Below are 13979 nucleotides of genomic sequence, written 5' to 3' on the forward strand. Positions count from 1 at the left end.
TACATAATGACACCACTGCAACCATGACCAACACCATGCATACACAACAAGTACATAGACCACAAGCATAGGGAAAACGTATGCAACTGCCATGAATGCATGACCAACACACCGCCCATCTAGTCCAAGGGGTGAACCATGCTCTAATACCACTCTGATACACCCCTCCTCCCACATTTACCCAAGTTAACTAGTATGTTGTGGTAAACATGTGATGAGAGGCTACTATGATGTGATTCAACTCCTCATGTACAGTTAAGGAAGTGGAACCAACCAAACCAAACCATTATGACCTTCCACACATGCTACAAAACCTTTAGGATCCAACCAACCTTTCCAGGTGATCAACCCCTGAGACAACTTGAAATTTCACAAGGCTGGACCCCCAACCGCTCCCATGACAAGGAATGCATGCGACTGAGGCCTTCCAGTTGCTCCCACAGCAAGGGCATGCTAAAAACTATGGAATTTTTTAGCTATTTCTAAGTCAGTGACCCCAGATTCTCTGCCACTTTTTCAGGGCCAAGACTTAGGCCACTGCCCAAAACTTCATGAAACTTTCATAAATGATAAATAACATCGAAACATTTCGTCAAACATGTCACAAATATGCAATCTACAGGTCATAACAACATATATGATCATAGGGGTCTCATACTTATCTGAGATTCATGAAGAAACACTGATGCCTTATCACAACAGTTTCATTATCATCTATTAGGTCATATATTCATTGTTTATTCATTTTCAAATCAAAACATGATGGGAGCCATACATAAAGTCTGTCATAAAACATGCTCATAACCAACATAAATAACAAAGATATAACAACCATAAAAACCACATATGAATAAGTATATTTACCCATCAAATACAAGAGGAAATAATCTCTTATTAACATATGCAAAATGCAACCAGGTCTAGGACTTCCACGTACCACCCGACCATAGATTGGTTGAACCAAATCTTTCTTTCAGCCAATCACCTCTGTGTCATATTCCAAGCATGAATGTGGGATCTCATGAAACAACTCAAGCAAAACTGAATCAGGGATTCCAAAGGCCAAACCACCTCAACCCTCAACCAATGATTCCACCTCATGGTTGAACATCACTAACCATCACCAGATTGGTCTCTACCCAAGTTGTCCAGGTATCTAGAGCGTTTATTCGAACCAGGGCTTTCGGGACTAATAACTCAACCCACGACCATAAGGAACATGAGAACCAACCAGAAAACAAAAGAAAAGACACCCACAACACCATGGCTATCAAGGAAATGGAAAGGCTAAGAAAATCCACTATTAATCCAGGCATTCCTCCATGCAAATGACATATCATAACCAAGAAATCTCATGCATATGCCATGCATGCCAAAACTAGCAAGGAAATAATACATGCAACTCGGTACCTGCAAGCAAACCTCGTTTTAATTGCTGATCCTAATGTCCTTTTGCGCCACCCTACTCTTCCTTTTCCTTGTTTCTCCAAAATCCCAAGTAAGCCACACCCTTCCAAGAGTTCTCCAAGAAAACTCTACTATGATATGTATACATGTGTAAATATGTATACATATGTGCATATGTATACATGTGTAAATGTGTATGCATATGTAAATGTGCATATGTATACATGTGTAAATATTGTATCAAGTTGTGATTATAGAGCTTCATAAACAATATATTTATTTGTTGGTTGAAGCCAATGTGCATAAGTATATGTGTTGTCATTGTAAATATTGCATCAAGCTGGGTTTATAAAGCTCCATAAGCAATATGTTGTCATGTTTCAACAATTTGTTATTGTAAATACTGCAACGAGTTGTGTGATAAATCTCCATAGGTAGTATGTTTTGTTGGTCACAAGTGTCATAGAACACTAAGGACAGTGTTCCCTAAAGGGGGATGGGTTTGTAACAACCTTGGGTTAAGTTTCTATGTAAATAAAATAAGACCAAGGTCACGGGACACATATTCCAAGCTGAATGGTGGGAAAAGATTATAATAGGCATCACTTGTGGTTTATTAATGGCTATGGAAATTGGCAAAGGCAAAGATGCAATAAATGGCATTTAATTAAATAATAAATGAAAATAGGAGAAAATGAAGGTGAAGAGACACAAATACGCATGCAATGGAAATTACAAAGAAAATGAAGGAAAATGAAAGAAAATGGAAAGGAAGAGACTGGAGACATCAATGATAAAAAGGCACTTGAGAAACAATTGACAGCTTTTGCTCAACTTTTGATTAGGTTCAACAAAAGGAGAGAGAACAAGCAATCAAGGAAAGAAAGGGTGTGTAAGAGGAAGTTTGGAAAACGATAAGTAAGAATAGAAATTAGTTGTGGATTGCAGGTAACAGTGTGCATGTGATATTTAGCATGCTGGGGTTCAAATTCATGTTGCATGCATTAGTTTATTGTTTATGTTTGCTATCATTAGCAAAGAATTTTTCTAGATTGACAGTAGCATTAGACTTGCCTTGCCATTTCCTAGATAGTGATGGTGTTGTGGGTTCCCTGTTTGATTCAAGCTTTGGATGACTAGTAGACTTGAATCCTGGTTGAAGTGCTCTCAGAAAAATTTCCAAGGGTCAAGGGTGGAGATGGGATTTCACCTAGAACTCTTGATGGATGGGTGGAGACAGGAAAATTCCTTTGGAGATGGGAAGGAAGTTGGAGGCATCCATGCTTGTTTTGATATTAGTGGTTTCTGGACCGATTTAGGTGAAATCATGGTGGCTGAGGGTTGAGGTGGTTTGGCCTCTAGAAGCCTTGGTTGGTTCTATTTTGGTTTAACCCATATGATCCCACATTCATGGTTGGAATATGGCATGGGGGTGATTGGCTAAAAGAGAGATTTGGTTCAACCCAATCTATGGTCGGGTGGTACGTGGAAGTCCCTGACTTGGTTGGAATTTGCATATGTTAATATGAGTTATTTTCTTATTGTGATTAATGAGCATATGTATTGGTTATTATGTTGATCTTATGGTTGATTTGTCTAAGTTTATATTCTTTTTATATGATGATTATATGCATGGTTCTATGATGTGCTCTAAGTATGGATCTTATTCATGACTTGATAAGTGTGTAACGCCCTCCTCCCACACATACCCAAGTTCACTAGTCCACTGGGGTGAATATGTGACGAAGAGTTACTATGATATGACTCAACCTCCTAAATACAATTAAGGAAGTGGAATCGACAAACTAGAACCTTACTGACCTTCCTCGAGAGCTATAGGACCCCCAGGAGATAGACAACCACTCCAAGTGCCCAAACCCCGAGCTAGATTTTTTTTTTCATTGACCTAGACTCTAAGTCATATGCACAAGCCTGCATCCATGCAACTGTAAGCCTCCAGTCGCATGCATAAGTTTGCAAGGTAGTGATTCCAATCCCAATTTCCCAGTTTTGAGCCTACAACCGTGGAATTTGTGCCACCTTTTCAAGGCTAGTCTCGAAATCACTGCCCAGAACTTGACGAGAGTTTCTAGAACAATAAATGACACAAAGACACAACCTCTAATGCAAAACTTGATCAAGGATTGACCTAACCAGCCTAACCATGATAGTCACTTCATCAAACATATGGAGAACATGTAATCTATAAGTCATGAATGCATATCTCATCATAGGAGTCTGAAACTTGTCTGAGAATCACCAAGAAGGTATAATTCCCTCTCATAATAGCTACAATAACATTTCTTATTCCATGCATTCATCAACCATTCATATATCCATCAAACATGTCAAGAGCCATAGACAATATACATCATATAATCAGCATATAACCAACATATAAACCATGGCATCACAGCCATAATATCACCATCATAATCAATACATATGCTCATATATCAAAATAGAAAATACCTCTTATTAATATATGAAAATGCCAACGAAGTCAGGGACGTACCACCCTACCATAGATTGGGCTAAACCAAATCTCTCTTTCAGACAATCATTCCCGTGCCATATTCCAAGCATGAATGTGGGATCTCATGGAATAACCAAAACAAAACCAAACCAGGGCTTCCATAGGCCAAATCACCTCAACCCTCAACTAATTATTCCACCTCACGGTTGAACATCACTAACCATCACTAGATCGGTCTCTACCCAAGCTATCTGGGGCTGTAGAGCATTTGTTCTAACCTAACTCCATGACTAGTGACTCAACCCACAACTATTGCAGGGATCCATAGAATTTGTCTAGCCAAGGCTCCAAGAGTAGTAACTCAACCCACCAAGGGATCTAGAGTGTTTGTCCATCCACGGCTTCTAGGACTAGTAACTCAACCCAAGTTATTCTAAGGCTTCTAGAGCATTTATCCAACCAAGGCTCCAGGAACTACTAACTCAACCCACAACCATAAGGAACATGTGCACCAAACATAAACAAATAAGAAAACCCCCAACACCATGGATATCCAAGAAATGGTAAGGCTATCCAAAACCACTGTCAATCTAAGCAATCCTCCATGCCAATGACAACTCATAATCAAGAAACCACATGCATGTACCATGTATGCCAAAACTAGTAAGGAAACCATACGTGGAACTCAATATCTGCCAAGCAATCCAGTTGTATCTGTTGATCCAAATGTTCCCTTGCACTCTTATGCTTTCCTTTTCCTTCTTCCTCCAAATCCAAGTGAATACTGGAGTGCTCCAAGCATGCTCCAAGAATTCTCTAAGTGTGAGAGAATGAGAGAACAAAAGAGAACTCCAAAACTGAACTCACAAAATCTAACACTGACCAAAGCCATGAACTGATCCTCATAATCCTTTTTATCATTGAGGCCTCTAATTTCTTCATTTTCCTTTAATTTCCTTCTCATCCAAATTTGTGACCTTTCACCTTCCTTTTCTCCTAATTTCCTTTATTTCCATAAATAAATGTCAATTAATGCCTCTTTACCTTTGCCAATGCCTGTGCATAAATAAATGTCAATTAATGTCTCTTTACCTTTGCCAATGCCTTTGCAAATTTCCTTAGCCATTAATTAACATAAATGAACATCCACTAGGATATTTTTCCCACCATTCAGCTTGGAATACATGTCCCATGACCTTGGCCTTATATATATTTTGTTTACATGGAAATCAACCAGGGTTTATTATAGAACCCTCCCCCTTAGGGAAACTTCGTCCTCGGTGTTATATGACACTTATAAACTAACAAAACATGTACTGCCTATGGAGCTTTATAACATAGCTCGTTGCAACATTTACATCACATCATACTGTCGAAGGCAAAACAACATACCACTTACTGGATCTTTATAACACAACTCATTATGGTATTTACAATAACATCCACATGTTCTCATGCATATTTGCTTCAACCAACAATAACCATAATGTTATGGATCTTTATAACACAACTCGATACAGTATTTACAATAATATACACATATACACATGCACATTTTCTCTAACTAACAAATAAAAGGATATGATCCTTACATCAGCAACAAGCGAATCCAGAGGCTCACACCCCACCCCCAAATTAACACTAGGAATCACCTCCTTCCTAGAAATTCCATAATCCACTGTCAAATTCAAACCTGCATTCGTTGTCCAACGCTAAAATCCTGCGCCACTTGTCCTCTCAATTAATAGTTATCAACTCATTGTTCCAGGGCACACACCCAATGTGCTTCTGATTCCATCTGGCAATGCTAATGACCAAAATAAATTCCCCGACCTTCCTTTCTCTGTTACATAGTCCCTCAGGAAATATGGTCACCCCCTTCTGTGCAATCACTCACCTTCCAAGTTCCACAAGCATCCTCTTCTCTACTACACAGTCCCTCGGGTGATCCCTTCCTTGGCAAGGTTTCCTCGTATCAGAAGGTCCAAAACCAAGGCATATCCCTACCTCAAAACCATAATATCGGTCATACACATGCTCATGGAAATCAATGGACATTATTGGGTACCAGTGTCCCACAATGACCTTGCTCTTGAAGTGCTTTACCAACATACCACTACATGTTCCAATTCCTTTTACCGGTACTATTAATTCTTGCAGTTAGTTTCAACCACCCAAATCGGACATTTTCATGCTTTCATGTACCAAGCACATAATTTCCAATAGATTCTAAATAAATAGAAATAAATTCACATCATACCTCATCGGTGGCCTGTCAATAAGGTATACTTGCAATTCTGTTCAATTATTGTCACAACAAGTCAAACTAGTTGTTTGATCAAATCATCATGAATAAACATATCGCATCTTGTTAGCTCAAAATGCAACTATCATAATCAAATCATAGATCATGTGTAACCATCATAAATCAGAATCATAAATCACATGCATAATAAAACTAAAATAAAACATTGATACTTATCCTTCAATCGGTCCTTTGCTTCTACCTTTGTCCTTTACCCTTTCTGCACACGCACTGAATCGGTTGCCACACCTGGCAAGCACCCAGTGCCTTCTCTTCTCTTCAATCACATGCACATACGCATAGTGTACATCACAATGCATACACCCACACATTGTGTACCAGACCATAGATACACCCACACCTAGTGTACAACACAACACATGCACTTACACCCAGTTTACAACACAACACATACGCCTACACCCGGTGTACAACGTAACACATACAACTACACCCGGTGTACAACACAACACATACACTTACACCTGGTGTACAACACAATACATATACGTGCACAGTGTACAACACAACAAATACACATGTCGTGATACAAAAAGTACATAATACATGTAAAATAATACATGTATACAACACAACATGTACGATATGTACACAATACCACGTGCACATAACACCACATGTACACAACATGTATGACGTGTACACAACATGTAGACAACACCACATGTATGACGTGTACACAACATGTAGACAACACCACATGTACACAACACCACCTGCACGACGTGTACATAACACCACATGTGTTAGAAAACCAAAAAGGCAAAAAGATTTTCTTTATATAGCTAATTACTTGTGACTTTCTTATGTTCTTCTTTTGTCTTTTAGTTCATCAAGCAATTACCAAAGTAAATAACACAAATATCACAGATACCAAAAGTAGGAGGAAAATTAGGGAAAAACCCCTATCTAGGGGAAAACCCAGTCAACACCTCTTCCTTAATTTCACGAGACGATCCAAGACTCTTGACCTAGACACAGACTTCCTCCACACCAAGTCATCCCTTTCAACAATAACTTTGACTTAGCAACTTTGACTTTAGTAGCGGAAACTTTGACCCAACAATTAGCCCAGCAACAACTTCGACCCAACAGTTAGCCCAACAACTTTGACCTAGTACACTTCGACCCTCCAGTGGTAGACAGAAAAATCCACACGTGTGAGAGAGAGATGACCCAAAAACTTTGATCTTGATCTTTCCATCACTTGTCCTTCTCTTCTTGGAAATTTGCATCTTTTCTGCCTCCTTGGATATCGAAATTGTGTGAGTGAGAGTGTGTACCAAATGAATTTGAATTGCTTCAATATATAGGCTTTTGGTGAGGTTGAATTACTTTGTTTGAGGCCGACTTAGTGTGGAGGTGACAAATAACTTATTTTACTCAATAATAAATCTTTTTACATGATTCAAAAGCCCAATAAGGGTCTTTTTAAATGGACAATGACTCTAATGACTAAGAATAAATCCTAGAATTCCTAAATGGGGACTTTGACCTAAAACATGATGACCTAAGCATGAAACCCATGCTTTAATAAGTCATATTAATAATAATAATTTTTTTCTTTTTCTTTCTTTTGATAAATACATTTCATTATGACTCAAATACAAATATGAAGGCAAAACCTAATTACACTCTTCAACACTCCCTCTTAACTAGGGAGGTATTCATAGTTACATATACAAGTACATGGAAGATCTCAAAACACATGAACCATGAAGAGTTTAGGCATTTACGGTGCCACAAATTAGATTCCTAACCAGGTCAATCTATCCGAGTGGGACTAAGATGGACTAAAGCTTTCAACCTCTGTAGGTACCATTAGGCTTACTTACTAACCATCAACCCAGGGATCTAGGTGTGTAATGCAAAGTCAAATCTCTATGACCAGGGCCACCCTCCTTACTACTTCAGAACTAGACATCAACATATATGTTGACTCAGATGTGCTCCCAGGGATTTTACGCACACAATGCCTCAACACATCAAATCTCTCTAACCTCCAGCATGTTTTTCGAAAACTTTGAGAGATTTACCTGAACAGTCATATCCCCAATCAGTAACAACTTTTCAAATACTCATGAGTAAACACAAACCTTCGAGGTCTTCAGACATCTTGATGTTGATTCACAATTTTATTACAGTAGGACTTCCCAAACAAATCTTGACAGAAGATCCCTCAATCATACAACTTTTTATCCTACTTCACATGCAACAACATTTTCTTCAACATGGTTTCCTTCTTCCAATAATACCTTATCATTCATTCTCTGATTTCTTCTTCAAGGTATCCATTATGACTATAATATACCCTCCCTTTAAACTTGGGAGTTGTACTTTTTTTCTTTCTCCAGTCTCCCTCTTAGGGAGATCAACTTCTTTCTATGACATCGAAGAATCTTTCATGGCTTGCATATTTCTTATCAGAGTCATATTGATCATCATCATTCATATAACTTCCTTCATCATGCTTATCAATCAAATCAACCTTACTTACGAATATATTCAGCGTCTTGAAGATCATGTACCTGCACAACTTAGATAGCAAGTACAACTAGATACATATATAGAAACATAAACTTAACTATATCAGAATTATACAAAAATGGAAGCATTAGGCTTTAGAAATTAAATAACTAAACTTAGTTAGGTTCATAATAAAAAAGAGACACATATTTTTATACTTCAACTACTTTCTAGGGTTTTTGTCTTAAACCCTAAACTTCATCATCAACACTTCGAGCAACTCGATAAAGGTAACAATCTTCATTATATCTAGGGTCTCAATATTTCTTTGAGACATATGACATACTCTACTATAATATATTGCAAGCCCTAGAAGCAATTCAAACAAGTATAGTTCTACAATGCATCCAACAACTTTATAATTCATATGTTAGACTTCTACTAGGATTTAATGTAAACCCTAGATTCTATGCATGAGACTCTAAGCCTTAGATGAAAACAATAAAAACCAATCACAACACAATCTAAGGTTTCAACTAAATGACCAACTTCTACTAGGGTTTGTAGTGAACCCTAGATTTTACCAGTATAATGGAAACAATATCATCACATCATATCCTAGAATATCAAACTTCTACTAGAGCTTAGTTACAAACCCTATAACTTATCAACAACTAGGTTAGCATAAGCACATATCTAGGATAATCATGCACAAGCATATCATAACACATATAGGACAAACACAAGACACAAATACATTTAAAGTCAGACATATAACAATATTGATTAGGATAGGGTTTTGACCATACAGACAAATATACACCTAGGGTTTCATTCCTATGATCTTACTCTAGTTATACAAGGGTTTTGCTTATAAACCCTAATTTACCAAAGCCTCGAGGTCTATGAAAATATTACCATTCAACCCTAAAGTACTAGTGTTTTCCATAATAATGACATTACAATCAAAACCCAAACATTAAAAGAATAATATTTTCTAGGTTTCATCAATAGCCCTAAGTAGATTAGTATTTTTCACATTAGCATTGACATACACTTAGGTTATGGTTTTACAAATAACCTATTAGGGTTTCACAAACATAATGATTTTAATGAGGGTAGATTTAATCTAAGGATTAATCTCCCAAACAAGAATCTCTATGATTCAAAGGTCCTAGACATAACACTTGTTAGTAATGTAAAGCAGATTTCTTAGAATGAATTAATATACCTTTATAATGAAGAGAAACAAAACTTATAGTTTACGACATACCTTTGAGTTTAGGCAAACCTTATAGACATCAATTCCAACTGAACTTTTATGCTTTGTCTTGTGAGGTCTTCTTCATATCCCTTGAGCATATCAACAATCTTTTCCTAAACAAGGAACATATAAAAATAAATGTTATTAGCATCTAGTGCAAACACATCTAGATAGGAAAAGGAAAACCAAATATAAAAGATAATACAAAGAGAAAGATACTTATCTTTTGAAAAATGGTGAGGGCTCCCTCTTAATCCAATTTTGATGGATACCTATAACTTTAACAAAATAATGTTTTTCCAAAGCATGTTAAACCTACACCTACTAAACATAAAAATACAAAACAATTCAAAAACTTAGAGTAGAATGATAGTGTCCCTAAGAGTTCCTAGCAAATAAGTCTTTGACTTTTGATTCTTCCTTCTTGTTTTTCTTCGGAGGTCCTTTATCAACAACATTTGCATGTTCCCTTTCTCTCTTCTTGTTTCTTGGATTCTCAAGACAATCTCTTTTATAGTGACCCACCTTGTGACAATTGTAGCATTCAATTTTGGATAGGTTTATCTTCCTTATAGGCCCTTTGAACTTCTCGAATTTTCCTTTGTTCTTATGATGCGCATAATAGGCATTTGAAACTTTCACCTCTTCATTCTCTTTGTTGCTTACTAGAGAAATCTTGACTTCTTCCTTACTTCATGCATTCCATAGTTGTTCAAATGTAGGAGTTTCCTTCCAACTGTTGAAACCTGATGAGAAGGCACTCCATGATGTTGGTAAACCTAGAAGTGCAATGATTACAAGCTCCTTTTTTAGTACTATTTCATCAATTGCCTTGGGTTCATCTCTTAATCTAGATATTCTCACAAAGAACAATGCCACAATGTCTTCCTTTGTCATCTTTAAAGATCTCAGTTCATTCTTAAGACTTGCTATTTGACCAAGATTATTGATAGTGAATAATTTGGATAATGCCTCATACATCTCTTGGGCAAAATCTATGTTGGATATATATTTAATGAGGTTATCCTTTATTCCATCCACCATTAGTATCATGGCCAATATTTATGTTTCCCTGAAATTTGCCTTTTTTGCATCACTTGACTCATTTGTAGGCTTCTTCACCTTTCCTTTGACTAGATTCAAAACTTTAGTCTTCTCTAGGATGAGGTTTATCCTCTTCTTCCATGCCCTGTAGTTGGATGCTCCTTCTAATTTGTTTTCTCCCTTCATTGAGTTAGACATTGTCCTTGAAGATAGTATACTTGACTACTTATAAGATCCTTTCGATGACCCTTATTCAAACTTCTTATTCTCCTTTTGAGCTACCTTTTTCCTCCTTCTTCACCTTAGCTCTGATCCCATGTTAGAAAACCAGAAAGGCAAAAAGATTTTTCTTTGTATAGATAATTACTTGTGACTTTCTTATGTTTCCTTATGTTCTTCTTTTATCTTTTAGTTCATTAAGCAATTACCAAAACAAATAACAAAAAGATCACAAACACTAGATGTAGGCAGACATCCAGGGAAAAACCCTTATCTAGGGGAAAACCCAGTCAACAACTCTTCCGTAATTTCACGAAATGATCCAAGACTCTTGACCTAGACACAAACTCCCTCCACACCAAGTCAAACCTTTCTGCAATAACTTCGACTTAGCAACTTTGACTTTGGTAGCAACAACTTCGACTTTGGTAGCAACAACTTCGACCCAACAATTAGCCCAACAACAACTTCGACCTAGCAATTAGCCCAACAACGACTTCGACCCAACAATTAGCCCAACAACAACTTCAATTTAGCAATTAGCCCAACAACAATTTCGACCCAAGAATTAGCCCAACAACAATTTCAACCTAGCAATTAGCCGAACAACAACTTCGACCCAACAATTAGCCCAACAAAAACTTCAACCTGCAGCACTTCGACCCTCCAGTAGTAGACCAGAAAATGCACACGTGTGAGAGAGAGATGACCCAAAAACTTTGATCTTGATCTTTCCAGCATTTCTCCTTCTCTTCTTGGAATTTCACACTTTTTCTGCCTCCTTCTTGGATATTGAACTTGTGTGAGTGAGAGTGTGTACCAAATGAATTTGAACTGCTTTAATATATAGGCATCTGGCGAGGTCGAATTACTCTGTTTGAGGCCAACTTGATGTGGAGGTGACAAATACCTTATTTGACTCAATAAGAAATCTATTTACATGATTCAAAAGCCCAAGAAGGGTCTTTTTGTTGGAAAATGTAACTATGTTCGGTCTTCAATAATGTACTTGAGTCATTATGTATTGTACTTGTCAAAAGAATAAATAAAAATAATAATAATTATTATTATTATTATTATTATTGTGACTTATTAAAGCATGGGTTTCGTGCTTGGGTCACCATGTTTTAGGTCAAAGTCCCCATTGAGGACTTCTAGGATTTACTCTTAGTCTATAGAGTTATTTTACATTTAAAGAGGCCCTTCTTGGGCTTTTGAATCATGTAAAAAGGTTAAGTATTGAGTCAAATATGAATTATGTAACCTCCACACCATGTCGGCCTAAGAGAAGATCAAGTCGGCCTAAGAACCCTATTCGACCCCACAAGAAGCCTATAAAACGTAGGTCATTGAATTCATTTGGAGCATCTTCTCTCATTAAGTTCGAACTCTCTTGTAGCTAGGAAGTGTTGAAAATAGCAACAAGAAATGCTAAAAATAGCACTACTATAAATAGCAGTTTGGGTACCAGCACTGGATTGGGCAACAGGGAATTAAAAATGGAAGTGCTAAAAATAGAATCGCTATTTTTAGCAGTTTGGGATGGATTCCAATTTTATTCAGTCCCTGGACTAAAAATAGGAAGTAAAATTCGAATTTGATATTAACAGCAGTTTGAAAATTAATTAATTAACTCATCTTGAGTTAATTAGTTAAGGAAAATCAAACATGAAGTCTATGTGAGGACACACAGGATGAAGAAAAATTGTGCCTTAGCGAGTAAGGCGAAGAAGGGGAAGGAGAAGGTTTCTCTTTCCAAATCTAGTTCTTCACATGGTGAGAAGAAGTTTGACAAATCGAAAGTGTGATGCTTTCGTTGTCATGAGGTGGGCCATTTTGCTACAAATCATCCACTGAGGAAATCCAAGAAGGGATCCGCGGAAGGATCAGAAGGTGAGGCACTGGCCTCACAGTTCGAGTTAGATTTCACACTTTGCATGCATGGTTTCATCCATTGTGGGAAGTGGTTGGTTTCTTGACAGCAGAGCTTCTTTCCACAGGATTGACGACAAGAGTTTGTTGAGTACTTTGGAGGAGAAAGATCTCCAGATACTCATAGCGATGGGTAATGATGAAAAGTATAGTGTCTCAGGTGTAGGCATGGTTATTTTTCAGAGGGAGCATGGAGCTCACCTTACCTTGACCGATGTTAAGTATGTACCAGGACTGAAGAGAAACTTGGTGTCGATCGCGATGCTGGAAGACAGAGGCTATGATGTAGTCTTCAGTAAGGGAAAGGTTTTCCTTAGACACATCATCACTAGACAGGTGAAGCAGATCGGTTCACAGGTCAAGAACCTGTATGCTCTTGAGGTTCAAGATGCATGCAAAGCCTTGAGGAGCAAGGCAACTGATGGAGACTTGGTGGTTGAGAGGGAGAGTACATTATCTCTCAACATGCAACGCCAGAAGAAGTCTGAGACAATTGTGGAGGAGCCACGATTGGTGAAGAAGCTTCAGGAGGTTGTGGAGCAGCCACAACTGGGGAAGCTGAGAGGAGACATAGTGGAGGCATCCACTCATGCAGAGACCTCCAGTAGGGGGAAACTTCGAGCCAGGTGGGCAGAGGGATCACATGTAACCATACCTCCAGGTAGGAGGTGGGGCGATGTGGAGTGATCGTCCCAAGGAGGAGGGGCAAGATCCTTTAGGTATCCAACCTCTTTGATTTGACTTTGTTACAGGAGCCCCGATGAGGAGTAGCAGGACTGACTGATTGGGTAGAGACAGATGCGGATGGAGTGGCATGTAGAGCTACAGTGCAGGAGTCCCAAGAC

The sequence above is a fragment of the Pinus tabuliformis genome, chromosome X (assembly GCF_031772625.1).
Source record: "Pinus tabuliformis cultivar Carrire ecotype Pingquan chromosome X, CPIR1, whole genome shotgun sequence".
NCBI lineage: Eukaryota > Viridiplantae > Streptophyta > Pinopsida > Pinales > Pinaceae > Pinus > Pinus tabuliformis.